Raw genomic sequence first — 17,675 nt, 5'->3', positions numbered from 1 at the left:
CTTCAGATAGCTGTGAAATTAGGTGATTAACTAGTTGTTACTTAACCTTCTAATTTCTGTATAAGTCTAATTACATGAAATAGAAGTTGGTGTTTTGATTTTTTACTTTGCTTTTCTGTTTGGAGTGTCATTGTAACTACTGTATTGTAAATGATGGAAAATAATTGCATATGTTAAAAAAAATAAATTGTGTTATATTCAAAAAATAAATAAGTAAATAAATAAATAAATAAGAAGGATAGAGCAGTGAAAACACAATAGCAGAATGCATGTAGCACATACTAGATACACTCCCTGATGTGCCAGGCCCTGGGCCCTGTAAGGCCTCTTTCTCATAAGGCCATTACTTTGAGAAACAGGAGACATAACTGGCTTTTATAACAGAAAAAAAAAAGGCAGAGATTTGCACAAAATGCAAGACAGAAAAATTTATCCCAACTGAAGGAACAAGATAAGTCGGAGATATAAGTGAAACAGATATAAGTAACATGCCTGATGGACAATTTAAAGCAACAATCATAAGGATTCTCCCTGGACTGGCGAACAGAATAGAAAACATCAGGGAGACCCTTATCAAAGAGATAAGAGTTTAAAAGGAATCAATCAGAAATGAAGAATACAATAACTGAGACTAGAAATAGGATTGATGGCACGGACAATAGACTGAAAGAAGCAGAGGAATGAATCAGTGATATAGAAAACAAAATGGAAAATAATGAAGCTCAACAAAAGAGTGAAAGGATTATGGAACATGAGCATAGACTTGGGGATCTCTGTGACCCCATCAAACATAATAACATTTATACTATTTAAGTCTCAGAAGAAGAAGAGAGAGAAAAGGGGGCAGAAATTTTATTTCAAGAAAAAAATAGCAGAAAAATTCCTTAATCTGTGGAAGAAAAAGGACATCCAGATCCAGAAGGCACAAAGAACTCCTTTCAAAATCGAAACAATAGGCCAACACCAAGACATATTGTAATTCAGTTTGTAAAATATAGTGATAAAGGAAGAAAAAAGACACAAAGAAGGGTGTTATATAATCATAAAAGTACAATCAAACAAGAAAATGTAACAAGTATTTATGCCCCCAACATGAAAGCACCCAAATATATAAAACAATTAATAACAAACATAAAGTAACTCATTGGTAGCAATACAATAATAATAGGGAGCTTTAACACCTCACTTTCATCAATGGACAGATCATCTAAACAGAAAATATAGTGGCAGGAGACTATAGATGCTGGCGAGGGTGTGGAGAGACGGGCACCCTCCTACACTGTTGGTGGGAATGTAAACTGTTGCAGATGATCTGGAAAACAGTGTGGAGATTCCTTAAAAAATTAACAATAGAACTCCCCTATGTCCCAACAATAGCAGTGCTGACACATAGGGGCACATGTACCCCAATGTCCGTAGCAGCACTTTCAACAATAGTCAAATCATGGGAAGAGCCTAAATGTCCATCAACTGATGAATGGATCAAGAAGATGTGGTTTCTATATACAATGGAATACTACATGGAAATGAAAAAGAATGACATCTGGCCATTCGTGGCAATGTGAATGGAACTCAAGGGTGTCATGCTAAGTGAAATAAGTCAGGGAGAGAAGGACAGATACCATATATTTTCACTCATAAGTCTAACAGGAGAAACTTATCAGAGGACCATGGGAAGGGAAAGGGGAAAAATAGGGAGAGGAGGGAAGCAAATCATGAGAGACTCTTCAATACTGAAAACAAACTGAAGGGTTGAAAGGGTAGGGGAAGAGGACAGGTGGGTAATGGGCATGGAGCAGGGCACTTGTGGGGAAGAGCCACTGGGTGTTATATGGAAACCAACTTGACAATAAACTATGTATAACACAAGAGAGAAAGAAAGAAAATACAATGGCTTTGAATGACAGGCTGGACAAGATGGACTTAACAGATATATTTAAAACAGCAGAATGCACATTCTTTTCAAGTGCATATGGAACACTCTCCAGAATACTTGTTAGGTCTCAAAACCTGCCTCAAAAAATATAAGAAAAATAAAATAATTCTGTATGCCTTTCTGACTATAATATTAGGAAACTTGAAGTTAACAACAAGAAAAATTTTGGAAAGACCACAAATACATGGGGGTTAAACAACATGGTACTAAACAATGAATTGGTCAACCAGGAGATCAAAGAATAAATTAAAAAATAGATGGACAGAAATAAAAATGAAAACACAACAGTCCAAGATATTTGGGATGCAGCAAAAGCAGTCTTAAGAAGGAAGTATATAGGATTATAAGTCTACCTCAAAAAGCAAGAAAAATCTCAAATACTCAACCTAATCTTTCACCTACGGGAACTAGAAAAAAACAATAAATGTAACAAAGCCAGCAGAAGAAAAAATCATTAATATTAGAGCAGAAATAAATAATATATTAAATAAATAAATAAATAAATACAGAACAGATTAATAAAACCAAGAACTGGTTCTTTGAAAAAATTGGTGGAATTGGTAAACTGGTAGCCAGATTTACCAAAAGAAAAAAGAGAAAGGACCAAACTAAATGAAATCACAAGTGAGAAACCAGAAATTGTAACTAAAACCACATAAATACAATCAATTATATGAGGATATTATCAAAAACTACATGCCAACAAATTGAACATCCTGGAAGACATGGATTATTACCTAGAAACATAGAAACTACCAAAACTAAACAGGAATAACAGATCGATAACCAGTGAAGCAACTGAATAAAAAAAAAAATTCCCAATAGAGGCTCTTGGGTGGCTTAGAGTGACAAATGTCCAACTTCAGCTCAGGTCATGATCTTGTGGTTCATGAGTTCGAGCCCCATATCAGGCTCTCTGCTGTCAGCACAAAGCCTGCTTCAGATTCTCTGTCTCCCTCTTTCTCTGCTCTCTGCCTCTCACCTGCTTGCACTTTCTTTCTCAAAAATAAATAAATCCTAAAAAACTAAAATAAAATAAAAACAAACTCCCAACAAACAAAAGTCCAAGGCCAGATGGTTTGACAGGTGAATTCTACCAAACATTTAAAAAAGAGTAAATAGCTATTTTTCTCAAACTACTTCAAAAAATAGAAAAGAAGGAAACTTCCAAATTCATTCTATGAGGCCAGCATTACCCTGACACCAAAACTAGATGAAAATGCCATGAAAAAAGAGAACTGCAGGCCAAAATCCCTGATGAACATGAATGCAAAAATTCTCAATAAAATATTACTAAACCAAATTCAACAATATATTAAAGAAATCATTCACTATGGCCAAGTGTGATTTATTCATAGGCCGTAACAGTGGTTCAATATTTCAGTTCTATTAATATGATACTCAACATTAATAAAAGACAGGAAAAGAACCATATGGTCATTTCAACAGAAAAAACATTTGACAGAACATCCATTCATGATAAAACCCTCAACAAAATAAAGTTAGAACATATCTCAGCATAATGAAGGCCATATATGAAAAACCCAGAGCTAATATCCTCAATTTGGAAGAAACTGAGAGTTTTTCTTCAATAGTCAGAAATATGACAGTAATATCCACTCTCACCACTGTTTTTTTAAACATAGTTCTGCAAGTCCTAGCCGCAGCAATCAGATTTAAAAAAAAGAAAAGCTATCCAAATTGGCAAGGAAGAAGTCAAACTTTCACTATTTTCAGATGTCATGATACTCTATGTAGAAAATCTAAAAGATTCTACCAAAAAACAGCTAGAGCTGATAACATTCAGGAAAATTGCAGGATATAGCATCAAGTACAGAAGTCTGTTGCATTTCTATACACCAAGAATGAAGCAGCAGAAAAATAAATTAAAGAATCAATCCCATTTAGAATTGCAGCAAAAACAATAAGATACGTAGGAATAGACCTAACTGAAGAGGTAAAAGATCTGAAAACTATAAAACACTGATGAAAGAAATTGAGGATAACACAAATAAATGGAAAGATATTCAATGCTCATGGATTGGAAGAACAAATATTGTTAAAAGGTCCATACTACCCAAAGCAATCTACACATTCAATGCAATCTCTTTCATAATACCACCAGCATTTTTCACAAAGCTAGAACCAACAATTCTAAAATGTGTATGCCAAAGCAATCTTGAAAAAGAAAAGCAAAGTCGGAGGCATCACGATTACAGTCTTCAAGTTGTATTGCACTGCTGCACTGATAAAAATAAAAACAAAACTAAATAAGGTATTGTCATAAAAATAGACACATAGATCAGAATACAATAGAACAGAACAGAAAACCCAGAAAGGAATCCACAGATATATGGCTAACTAATCTTTGACAAAGCAGGAAAAAATATCAAATGTGAAAAAGACAGTATCTTCAACAAAAGGTGTTGAGAAAACTGGACAGCAACATGCAAAAGAATAAAACCAGACCATTTTCTTACACCATACACAAAAATAAATTCAAAACAGATTAAAGACCTAAATGTGAGACTTGAATCAATAAAAGCCCTAGAGAAAAACACAGGCAGTAACCTCTTTGACATCAGCCATAGCAATTTCTTTCTAGATATGTCTCCTGAGGTAAGGGAAACAAAAGCAAAACAAACAATTGGAACTTCATCAAAACAAAACGTTTCTGCACTGCAAAGGAAACAATCAACAAAACTAAAAGGCAACCTACAGAATGGGAGAAGACATTTGCAAATAACATAGCTGATAAAAGGTTAGTATCCAAAGTCTATAAATAACTTATCAAACTCAACACCCAAAATATTAATAATCCAATTTTAAAAATGGTCAGAAGACATGAATAGACATTTTTCCAAAGACATCCAGATGGCTATAGACCCCTGAAAAGATGTTGACTATCACTGATCATCGGGGAGCTACATATCAAAAATATAATGAAACATCACTTCACACCTGTCAGAAGGGCTAAAAGCAACAACACAAGAAACAATATATGTTGGTGATAATATGGAGAATGGAAAACCTTCCTGCACTGTTGGTGGGAATGCAGACTGGTGCAGTCACTCTGGAGAATAGTATGGCGATACCTCATAAAAGTTAAAAAATAGAACTACCTTATGATACAGCAATCACATTACTAGGTATTTACCTGAAGAATACAAACATACTAATTCAAAGTGATACATGTAACCTGATGTTTATAGCAGAACTAGCAACAATGGTCAAATTATGGAAATAGCTGAAGTATCCACTGACTGATGAATGGATAATATTATGGAATATTACTCAGCCATAAAAAAGAATGAAATCTTGTCATTTTCAATGACTTAGATGGAGCTAGAAAGTATTATGCTAAGCAAAATAAGTAAGTCAGAAAAAGACAAATACCATATGATTTCACTTATATATGGAATTTAAGTAATAAAATAAATGAGCAAGAGGAAAACAAAGAGAGGAGAAGGCAAACCAAAAACCAGATTCTTAATTGAGAACAAACTGATGGTTACCAGAAGGGAGGTGCATAGGGGAATTGGTAAAATAGATGAAAGGGGATCAATATGTTTACTTGATGTGATGATCACTGAGTGTTGTATGGAAGAAGCTAATATTACAGGGTATGTCAATAAAGAGTAATTTAAGTAAAAACTTAAATATATATATGTGTGTGTGTGTGTGTGTGTGTGTGTGTGTGTGTTCACATTCAAAGAGTTTCACACAGGAGCCAGATAACATGAATCTGTTTCATTCAAAAAGAAAAAAAAAATTTAAATCCCAAATGAAAAATGTTATCACATGCCTTTTAAAGGTGATATATTCATGTCTGTGATGAGGTAAAAACTCTCCCACCATTAAACCCTATAGTAAAAATATTGTTTAAACTGGTACATCTAGGATATTTATCATTATTTTTTTTCTTTGGACTTCCAATGGAAACTTAAAGGGAAGTAATAGAAAGAAACAAGGTAAGAGTAGGAATAGAAAATAAACTTTTTATTATATGATATATGCTTTAGGCAAATGTGGCTGCAGCATTTAAATATGCTATAATGTTACCATTCTAGGCAATACCTGAAAAATAAGGAAAATAAGAACCACCAGGTGGATGTTATTTAACAAGTAACACCTTATGTTTTCTAGTCTAAATAATTTTAAAAATGTGAAGATATGTGGTCAAATAAAAATGAAGCAATGGAATTGAGTTTCCTGTCACTGAAAAAAGCATATTTTTGAGTAACAATATTTACTTAAATGTAGTGAAATAATTTAAGTTCTTTGTTAATAACAAAGAATTGTTTGACTGCATCTTACGGATTTGGGCTGCAATATATTATACATAATTAGAAAACAAGTAAATTAGTATCATACCAATGGCTTTTGAAATTTTTCAAAGCTCCTTTATTCCTATTATACATCTCATTTCTTACACTTATTTTTTTTATTTTCAGGTTTATTTATTTTGAGAGAAACAGAGATAGTGAGCAGGAGAGGGGCAGAAAGAAACGAAAAAAGAGAATCCCAAGCAGGCTCTGTGCTGTCAACACAAAGCCTGACACAGGGATTGATCTCGCAAACAGTGAGATCATGACCTGAGCTGAAATCAAGAGTCAGATGCTTAACCAACTGAGCCAACTAGGTGCCCCTAACTCTTAAATGTTATAACTTATTACCTTCTAGTTCCAATTTTTCTATGCTAGAGTGGAACAGCATCAGTTCTTGTCTGTAACTGTTTATCTCCACCCAAGCCTTGTCCTCAGCAAGATCAGAAGACTCATGCTGAGCACTGAACATGAACATGACTATTTAAATCCAATAATATAAGAGGAGAAAGGCAGTCCTGTTGGTCATCAAAACCCTTAAATTTACATTTAACCTAGAGTTTCTATGTATACTAATTTTTGGTGAACTCAGAAAAATGTTTGTGGCATGCCAACCACATGACAGTTGAAGATATTGAAGATAGTTTTGTAAGAAATGAGTATGTCTTCCAGACTCCCACAAGGAACTTATGACCTAGTGACAAAGGTGGACAATGAACAAAAAAGTAATTGCACAATTACTAATGAATAGTCTATATGAAAGAAATGTTCACGATACAGTGAAAGCTTTTTTAACTTGCCCTGATGGTGAGGAAGACTTCTTTGAAGAAATAATTTAGCTCTCTCCTGAAGGGTAAAAGGGAGTTAGCTAGGAAAAGAGGGGGAGTGAAATTCCCTTGCGCCCCTGCTTTGTGAAGCATGACATCCTTTTAATGGAGACCAGTCCTACTCCCAACTGAAGATAAGGTATACACTTCAAATATTCTTGAGGAGATAACAACTGTGACTTTAAATGCAATTAAAGAATAAATGTGTGATTGATATTTGATCTTTCAGAAAAGAAAAAAATAGATTTGATGGCCTAGTTTGTAATGAAAGACAAAACCTTAGGACAACATTTAAATAAATATGTGATTCCTGGTGGCTCAGTCAGCTGAGTGTCCACCTCTTGATTTTGGCTCAGGTCATGATCCCAGGGTCATGAGATTGAGCCCCACATTAGGCTTTGCACTGAGTGTGGAGTCTGCTTAAGATTCTCTCTCTCTCTCTCTCTCTCTCTCTCTCTCTCTCTCTCTCCTTCTGCCCCTTTTCCCTGCTCTCACTCTCTCTAAATTAAAATAAATAAAATGAATGAATGAATGAATAAGAAGGAACATAAGGAAAGATGTAGAAAGTCATTGAGTTTGCATCAATAAACACTGAGCCGGCCATTGTGTTGAGGATATTAACACATCATTATGGGTTTTTAGCTCTCAAGTATCTTACAATCTGTTAGGGAGGATGTTCAATAAATAGAACCTATACATGTAATATGGTAAGTGCTAACAAAGATGACTGAACAGGATAATGAGAAAACCAAGAAGGAGACACTCAGTGCTCTGCCCCTACTTTATTACTCTAAAGTTCCTAGACCAGAAATCTCCTGAGCACCACTCTGCTAGTCCCCATACTTTATGAGGACAGAAACTCCATTGTTCAGAACCTCAGGCCATGAATCTCTTCATCTGGTTATTGACTCGTCTCCTTTAAAATAAAACTGGTAGTCTAGTGAGCATATAGTTTTCCTGAATTCTGTGAGCCCGTCTAGTAAATTAATCAAGTGAGAGAAGGGAATTGTGGGAACCGCCAAACTGTACTCAGTAGGTCAGAAGCACAGATTAACAACTTGGGCTTGCAATTGGACTGTGGAGTAGAGAACAGGTATAGAACTGAGCCTCTGAGCTGTGGAATCTAATGCTATCTCTGGGTAGATAGTGACTGAATTAAGTAGAATTGTAGGACAGCCAGCTGGTGTCAGAGCATTGCTAAGTGGTAAGAGGAGCTGCACCACTCCCCATCCCCACCTTGAAAGTGGTGAGGAAACAGGTAAGCACAACAGATCTATGCTACCTGGACTTAAAGAAGTAATACTATACGGGGAATACAGATGAAGAAATATTAACTACATTGGAGAGTGTGATATTTATGATAGTGGAAGCACAGTGTCATTATAGTACTTAGAAAGACTTATGGCCTAAGGGATGGATTCATAAATGAAGTGATATTTAGGGTAGGATTTGAGACAAAATAAAAAAAACCATGAGTTAGACAAAGATTGCTGTGGGAGCCAGGAAAAACAATGCTCTAAATTAAGGAAATAATATGTGCCAGGGCCAGCAGTGAAAGAGCATAAAATATTAGAGCAAAAGTCTGGTGGAAATGGAGTTGTAGAGTTCAAGAGGTATGAAGGAGAGGAGCGGATGAGAGCTAAATAGGATAAAATATCATCAAAGCCTTGTAAGTCACATGAATAAACCGGAATCCATACTGCAGTAATGTGGAGTCACTCAAGTGTTTAAAGCCATCAGATGCTACAATCATATTTAAGTTTTACAATCATAACTCTGGCTGCAGTGTGGATATGTGGTGGGAAGGACTGGCCAGGAGTCCGAACGACATTTGCTGATGCCCTGGACTATGGGAAAGTTGTTGCAGTGGAGAGGAAAAAATTGATTTATATTCCTTGAATGCTCTAGGTTTCATTTACCCTTACATGAATTTACATATTTGGGAAGAACACTTCTGATGTTTCAGAAATAGTAACAGTTCTTAATAGCCTTGTAACAGCAAACCACTTAAGACTCCTCTTCTCAGTTGTGAATTGGAGTACTACAACAACTCATGCAAATAATACTTGTTTTGTTCTCAAGATATCATAGAAGAGCTCATGTTTAAATATCTTTTCCAAAAAAACTTAAAGAAATTAAAACAAAAAGGGCGGCTTTTAGAATGCCTAACTGATTGGGTGGCTCCGTCAGTTAGGCATTCAACTCTGGGTTTTGGCTCAGGTCTTGACTTCATGGTTCATGAGTTTGAAGCCCATATTGGGCTCTATGCTGATGACACAGAGCCTGCTTGGGATTCTCTCTCCCCTCCTCTCTCTGCTCCTCCCCTACTTGTGCTCTCTCTCTCTCTCTCTCTCTCTCTCTCTCTCTCTCTCCCTCTCTCTCCCTCTCTCTCAAAATAAATAAACTTTTAAAACAAGCTTTTAAATATCTTCTTAGAGTATAATTAGATTATGGATATACCAAGATTATTGGTAAAAGCTTTTCTAATAAAAGATGAAGGATTAACCCAATTAATATGCAAGTGTTGGGTAGGAAAGAGACACTACAATTCAGTAAATATAAATTCAATTAGTGGGACATAGATTAGAAAAATAAATGGAGGCCAATTGTTAGATAATCTTGATATCAGTCAGAAAATTTCCACTTAATCTTGTAGACAGATAGTAACTAATAGATTTTTGGATAAAAGTACATAATATGCTGACTGCAGAAGAAATGGTTTTTCAGCTTTATAAGGTGAAATAATAATTCAGATTATTTTAGACATGAGAAGTAGAATAATTCTATCTGAAATATTTTGTGTTGCCTCCATCTGAGAATTTCTGAAAAGAAGTAGAAAAAAGTTTCCTAAGTGTTGATGATGTCGATGTTTGTTGAAAATATTTGAAAAGTCATCAACACCTCTTCTAGTGTGAACAAAGGGAAGGCAGAAATATAAGAGAAGATTGGAATCTTGTGCTAAAGTTTTGGTAGAAAGTGGGCTACTGCCTAATAGTGACAGATGATGGTGTTGAGGGTCTGGGTTAAATAGAAAGGGTGTGTGAACATTGAAAAAGGACAGATTGTTGAGATGTGGTGACTTAATAGTGGTTCGTGAAACCCTTTGCAAGTGAGGATTTTATCGTATCTTCTTCAGTATTCCATGAGAAAAGGGAAGAGAATAATCATGATCTTTAGAACTAAAGACATGAGTTATATTTTCCACCAGGGAATTTCGGAGTCTGTGTCAAAGACTCAGTTCTCCAGGTGGAAAATATTTGAAAACCCTGGTCTGAGAGCTGTCAATGTGCTATGGAAACTCAGGTTATATATATATATATATATATATATATATATATATATATATATATACACACACACACACATACATACATATATATTAAGTCACCACATCTCAACAATCTGTCCTTTTTCAATGTTCACACACCATATATATATATACATATATATATATATGGGGCGCTTGGGTGGCTCAGTCAGTTGAGCATCTGATTTCGGCTCAGGTCATGATCTCATGGTTAGTGGGTTTGAGCCCCGCATCAGGCTTTGTGCAGACCAGTATTTCACAGCCTGGAACCTGCTTCACATTCTGTGTCTCTTTCTCTTTCTACTCCTACCCTGTTCATGCTCTGTCTCTGCTTGTCTCTCAAAAATAAATAAATATGAAATATATACATATATATTTACATACAATTGGTTTAATTCTAAGTATGCCTGAAAATGGGAATAAATTTCAAGTAATTCCATTACCCCCAATTTATTTCAAACGAAGGGAAAGGAAATAATATAAGTTATAACAATAGAGCAAAGCCTGGTAATTAAGTTCAACTTTGTTCCTTTTTGAGTCTTCCATAGAATATACACTGTATAGATTTTTTAAATTGGATTTAGGGTTGTTTCAATGACTGAACCATGTAAAACTAATTTTAGTTATGATAAATTTTATTTAAATTGAATGAAACATGAAATTCAACCAGTTTATTAATTTTATGCTTTTAAATGAATTGATATGTCTCTTCTCTTATGAGTAAATCATGCCACTAATATGTTCAGGTTTTCCCATAATGAAATAATCTTTATTCATGATTCTCTAAAGCAGTAATAGAGATTACACTGTATATGATTTAGCAGAAAATATTTGCAACTTCATATTAAAGATTCTATTTTATACTCACAATATACCATTCTAGTTATATTTTTAAATAAAAACCAAAAACTAATATTTTTTCTTTTATGTTTTTTATTTATTTCTGAAAGACAGAGAGAGACAGCATGAGCAGGGGAGGGTCAGAGAGAGAGGGAGACACAGAATCTGAAGACAGGCTCCAGGCTCTGAGCTAGCTGTCAGCACTGAGCCCGATGTGAGGCTCGATCCCACGAACCGTGAGATCATGACCTGAGCCGGAGCCAGACACTTAATCAACTGAGCCACCCAGGTGCCCACAAAAACTAATTTTTAACCATATGACTTTAAAGAGTAAGGCTTAATTAAAGGAAGGTCTATGATATTAAAAAAAATGAAATATAGAAAGAAAAAAAGCAACAAAAGAAAAAGCTGTATACCTACAAAGAAGAAAAAAATAGCATGAATTCAGCAGACATTTGTGTTTGATTCTGAGTATTTCTGGCAAGATTTTGCTGAATCCATAATATTTAAGTTTTTCTGTAAAATATATTTTGTATGCTTTTTCTCTTTAAAAGAATTTCTTTTAAAAACAATTGCAACAAAACCTATCAAGGTATTGTGAGGTCGGCATGGCCAACTTTATCCCTCTCTTGGATATTAATAAAAGCACAAATATAGTATTGCTGTTTTTATTGCTTTCAGTAAGGGTGGAAATAGCCAAAGGGGAGAAAAAAATTACAAGAGGCACCAAAGTTAAAACATAAACCTGTTCCAAATTTGTGACAACTTGGTAGTGAAATCTCTTACCTGGATCCCAGTAGAAATGCCCATGTAATCACTTATAAATCTGAATATCTACAGGTCATTCAGTAGTTGGGAGATAATGAAAGAAGGAGTTGTTTACTCAGGAGCCCTTTGGCAGTGTTTCTCAAATATTTTTGCACAAAAATTACCAGAAAAGCTTGTTAAATGTAACTGTTTGTTCCCATCCCCTATACATTGTGGTATGCTTGCATTGAAGCTGTCCAAGATACGCATTTTAACAAGCTCTCTAGTTGACTCTGATATGATACCAGACCAGAGTTAAGAGAAACAGCTAAAAACCATATAAATAAACAGTGTTTTAACTTTCCTGGAATCCAAATTTTTCTCCCTATAAACTGGGTCCACTGTCAGACTTACCTTAATGTATACAGGGTAACAATAATAGTGATAGCTAAAATGTATTAAAGGTGTCTTTGTTCCCAGCACTGTTCCAGGTACTTGATGTGTGTTGTTGTTTTTTTTTTTAATTTCTAATATAATTCTAAAATGCAGGTAATATTATTCTCATCCTCACTTAAAAGATAAATAAATGGGAGCTGAATGATACTGAATAGCTTGCTGGAAGTCATACCACTAGTAAGTGGCAGAGCAAGAATTCTAGTCCTGCTGGACTGGAATCCAAGTTCCTAATCATGACACTATTGAGACAGCAAGTAAAGAAAACTAATGGTTCTTGTCCCATTCATTTCTCTGCCTCTACATGCCTAGATTCCCTTGCTCTTTGTCTTCCTGTTACTTTCAGTGGAGGGAAACGCCCTTGGGAGACTGTAGGCAAAGGCAATTACTCTTTCCCCACGCAGGCAGCATCTGCACAATGACTGTGTCCCTTCGTGGTCCTGCTCCGATCTGGCACCCCAACATGAATCAAGCCTTATGCCCACTGATCTCTCCTGGCCTACGATGGTACCACCTGTCCTTTTATTCTCCCTGTCCCCAGGTCACAGTGGCCTACTGTTACTAATCACTCTGTTGCCTCAACAGTCCCATTTGATCTCTCTGTTTTTCTACCTGTACCCAGTTCCCTGTATTGGTTCCTCTTAAATTATTTGGTATGACCTTTGTTTTCCTGATAGAAAACAGACTGACTGCAGAAGGCAATATGGTGTAGTAAGAATAAAAATAAAACTGATGAAATAAAACTTAAAGTAAAATATGCTGACCTAGAAATGATAGCAAATCTCCCTTTATATTTTGTATTTAAGATAGGAAAGGTTATCCTCCTATACTATTCTCCACAACTCCACTAAAATAACTGCTATTAAAATGAGAATTAATAGATACATAAATTAAGAATTATTAATAACTTAGATAAATAAGAAATGAAAATCTCCTGTCTCCCTCAGACTTTACCAACCTCTTCTGCTCAGATGTCAGTTGATGACAACTAATATTTTCTTGTTTATTTGTTTGTTTGTTTAATAAATTGTAGGGATCTGGTAAAACATAGTAGACAAACCACAAGCATTTATAAATGCCTCTCTCACTCTCAGAACTGCACTAACATGTAACATGCACTAACATATAAAAGGATGTTTCTATAACAGGAGGGAAGATGTTATAAAAATAAAATTTATAATTTTGAAGGTTGGAAAGTGATTAGTGGAAATATCCTTTTAGTTAACCAATTAATACAGACAAAAATGAAATGACTACAGTGACAACAGAGAGGGACTCTAAGAGGAAGCTACCTACTTTGCCTCTCAGATGCCCTGACAGCTCCAAGTCTGGTGGCACCAGCAGCTGAGGGGCTGAAATATAATAGGAACTCATTCTGGACCAGTAGGAACTCCAGTTTACCACCCTATAAAGACAGTGGACCCTACTAGCACTAATTCAGGCAGGAAGCAATAGTTGTAGTGATGGATAATTGCACAGGAATGGTATGGAAAGATTTGACCAGAGCCAGGTGTAAGGCTGGTGCTCAAAACAAGAGTCTAAGTGAAAATCTGGGAAGTGAAACATGAAATTACCAATAATATTCCTCTCTCCCTGTTCCCACAGAATCAGCACCAAGAACTGTACATTCTAGACAGGAGACTAGAGGACTTTTGGCTACTGATATTTGTAGAATCCTTTTGTGAACATGCTGGTTTATTAACTTTCATTGAAGCCAGCACAAATAGCAGGAGATACTAGAGCACCAGCACGTGGATACAGTTAAGTAGAAACATTTTGCGCATATCTTTATTTTGACACTTCAAATTCACTCACAACCTTTGTCCACCCTGCCTTGTAATCGAGGGGCCAAATCTACAAGTACTATAGCAACAGGTTCCCTTGTAGCTAATTTGACAAAAGGGGGATGGGCACATCTTGGAGGTCAGAAGACAGAAGGAAAGGGATATTTCTTTTCCTGACTCAATCTCATTAATTGGCTTAGAATGTCAGCATCTCTTTACCAAGATTCAGCTTTTATAAAGCAGTCCTTTATAAACAGCTACCCATTCTGGGCACCGATAAATAACTCCTTTTTTGCTTTGGCAGGTCTGGTATTGGTATTTACGTTTTTTGGTGGAGACTCTGCGGAGACTACAATGCTTCAGGCAAATCCCCTTCAACAAAGAATATGTTGCCCCCACTGCTGGCACACTGTAACTCAGCATTAACAACTCTGAGGGCCATTCTTGCCTCTGAGTTCCTCATTTAGTTAGCTGAATTTGCCAGTGAGCCTGCACTACAGCTAGACTTTGACCTCCAATGTACACTCCTTTCTTCCTCTTTTTTTCCCCCACAGGTATTGATCCGGGTCCTGAGGGAATTTCTTAATAAAATCGTGCATGCTAACTTCAGCCTCAGACTCTGCTTCCTGGAAAATTCTACCTATAAAACTGGGAGAAGGCACCACCAATTGCTGATTTCCAAGGAGCCATCTGTTTCCACTAGGGAAATGGCTACTACTGCCATGTAAGACATTTTATTCCAAGTGAGATCTAGAGCCACTGAGGAGTTTTTGGAGAGAATGGTGATATGATGAGTGAAATAGAATGGGAAACTATTGCAGATATCCAGATGTGAGATGACGGTACCTTGGCCAGGGTTGAAGTGGTGGTAGGAATAGTTCTGATTTGGAGTACACTTTGAAAGTAGAGCAAATTATCTAAGAGGTAATGTGAGAGAAAGAGACCAATCAAGTATAGTTCCAAATTTGGTGTGGGGTAAGTTCAGGGAATTGGAATATTAAAGTTCCAATCACTGACACAAAGGTGGTTGCTAGAAGAGCAAATAAGACATGGAAATTAGATGTTCACTTTTGACATGCTAAGTCTTAGATGCTTTTGGATACCCAGCAGGAGAGTCAACTAGACAGTTTCATACACAAGTCTGTAGGTTGGGGGGAATATCGAGGCTAGATATGTATAATTTTGAAGTTGTAAGCATATAGATAATATTTAAAGCCATGTAAATCAATAAAAGTGGGTACAGATAGAAAAGTAACGTGGTGTAAGGGCTGAACCCTAGAGCACTACAATGTGGTGAGGGAGATGAGAAAGAAAGAACCAGTTAAAAAGATGGAGAAACAGAAGCCAATAGTGTAGGAGGTGAACCAAGAAACAGGTGCTAAAGTGTTTGAAGAAGGAGGAAGTGAGTGACTGTGCTGAATGAAGTGGTAAAAGATTGAGAATTAAACATTTGGTGCGGTGAAGATCATTAGAGAGTTGGCAAACGCCATGGTGGTGCGCTGGTCGAGAATAAAGCCTGACTGGAGTGGATTAAAGAACGAATGGAAGGAGAAAGTGGAATAAAAAAAATAATAGTAATACATCGGTAACTACTATAACACATTTTCCCATAAAGAGCCAATGAAATGTACCAATATGTTATTTAGATATATGTAGAGAAACACAAGGGACAACTCACAAATTTTAAAGTGTTTGCATCTGGAGGAATTTATAAACAAGTCTTGCTTGGTTCTTTATAGGTAACATTTGAAATTTTAAAGATGTTCATGCATTACACTGATAAAAATTTCATTTTAACTTTTACTCATATGTGTGTCATTCTTAATTTTCACAAATAAACTAGACAGCAAACTTCATGAAGGCAAGATATTTTTCTATTATAGTCACCATTTTATTCCCAGTGCCTAGAATAGTAAAATGCCACATTGTAAATATCTTACAAATATTTCTTAGTATGAATGATATTATACTAACTTTTCTGCACCTTGTTTTTAAAAATTTATATTCTTATACAATTTTTCATATCAAAATGCCTAGATATAACCCTACTTCACATTAATGTCTAGTTGAAGTTCTAATGTCTAATTAATACTATTAATAGATATTATGTCTCTTTCTATTTTCAAACATCTTTTTAAATTAGAATGTTATTAATTCGTATTATATTAACTACATTTGTTGGAATGTTATTATATAGTCCTTCATTTTCAAATGAATTTAGGAATGAGCAATAAATATTCTTTAGGAACAAATAATTATGAACTTGAGAGTTTATGTAAAGAATATTTAGTCCTTGATAAATCCATGAAAACAAAATCTGACAATATGTGCAATACATATCCTCATTACATTACTGCATTTCAATTAGAAATAACTATTAAAGTTTTATATAAATAAGAGTCTTTTATAATCCATGCATACATATAAAATCTGAGTATTGTCCTGTGTGTGTGAATGAAGCTAAGTGGCTAAATGCAACTGCAATAGTTGTCACCAATAAAACTATTTCAAGATTTGAAGAGAGTTGATTTTTGTTTGTTTTAATTAGAAGATGCTTGCAGAAAAAGATATGCACCTATCTTTTATACCAGGGAACTTCATAAACTATAGATAGCATTTGATATTATTTTATTTCTTTTGTTAGGATAACTAATAAATAACAGTCTGATATTTTATTTAAATATTATATCTTGCATGCTGATTATTTTCTGTGACATATTAGCTTTTCTCCTTGTTCTCCCCCATGCTCTTTAACCTCACCCCAGTCTGCCAAGAAAAATGTGTTCCAGTGATCTGTCAAGTAAAATGCAGCAATTGTATTAACAATAATATGTCATACTATTATCATCACTTAGTGATAAGCCTAATGACTCTTAAAATACTCACATGAAGGAAAAGCAGGATTGCAGCATGAAATTGTTATCTCTGTACTAATTCAAGCTCTCTCTTCCTCTAGGGATCTATATTTCAAATTTATTAACTACACTAAGAGATTACAGGAGGTAAAAGTAGGTATAAATGATTAATGCAAAAAAATTAAACAATTCTATCATGTTTCTCTCCAGTGCATAACCCCTCTATATATAGAATACAATTATTTTAAAATTATGTCCCTTCCATTTGTTTTCCACTGTCCAAATTGTTATTCAAAATGTGAATACAAAATCTTAAAACTATCTATTTAATACATATCTAAATAATACCATAGATGAGTTCTGTGTATTTTTCCAGCCAACAAATTCAAAGTAATTGTGTTATAATTAGTAGATTTTTTATGGTTCTAAGGGACAAATATTAAAAATTTTTCAGTATTGCAGAGAGTTATAAGGTATAATGATGTTAAAAATATTTTGAAAGTATTTTGTTTGGGGGCAAAACCTTAAGAAAACTCTGCAACATGAAAAGATAATAAATCAACCCAACATTACATAAATTTCTTAAAATCTAAGTATTTGT

This window comes from Suricata suricatta, chromosome 5 (assembly GCF_006229205.1).
Source record: "Suricata suricatta isolate VVHF042 chromosome 5, meerkat_22Aug2017_6uvM2_HiC, whole genome shotgun sequence".
In the NCBI taxonomy this organism is placed as follows: Eukaryota; Metazoa; Chordata; class Mammalia; order Carnivora; family Herpestidae; genus Suricata; species Suricata suricatta.
The sequence above is the reverse complement of the archived record's forward strand: the minus strand, read 5'-3'. Positions refer to the sequence as shown.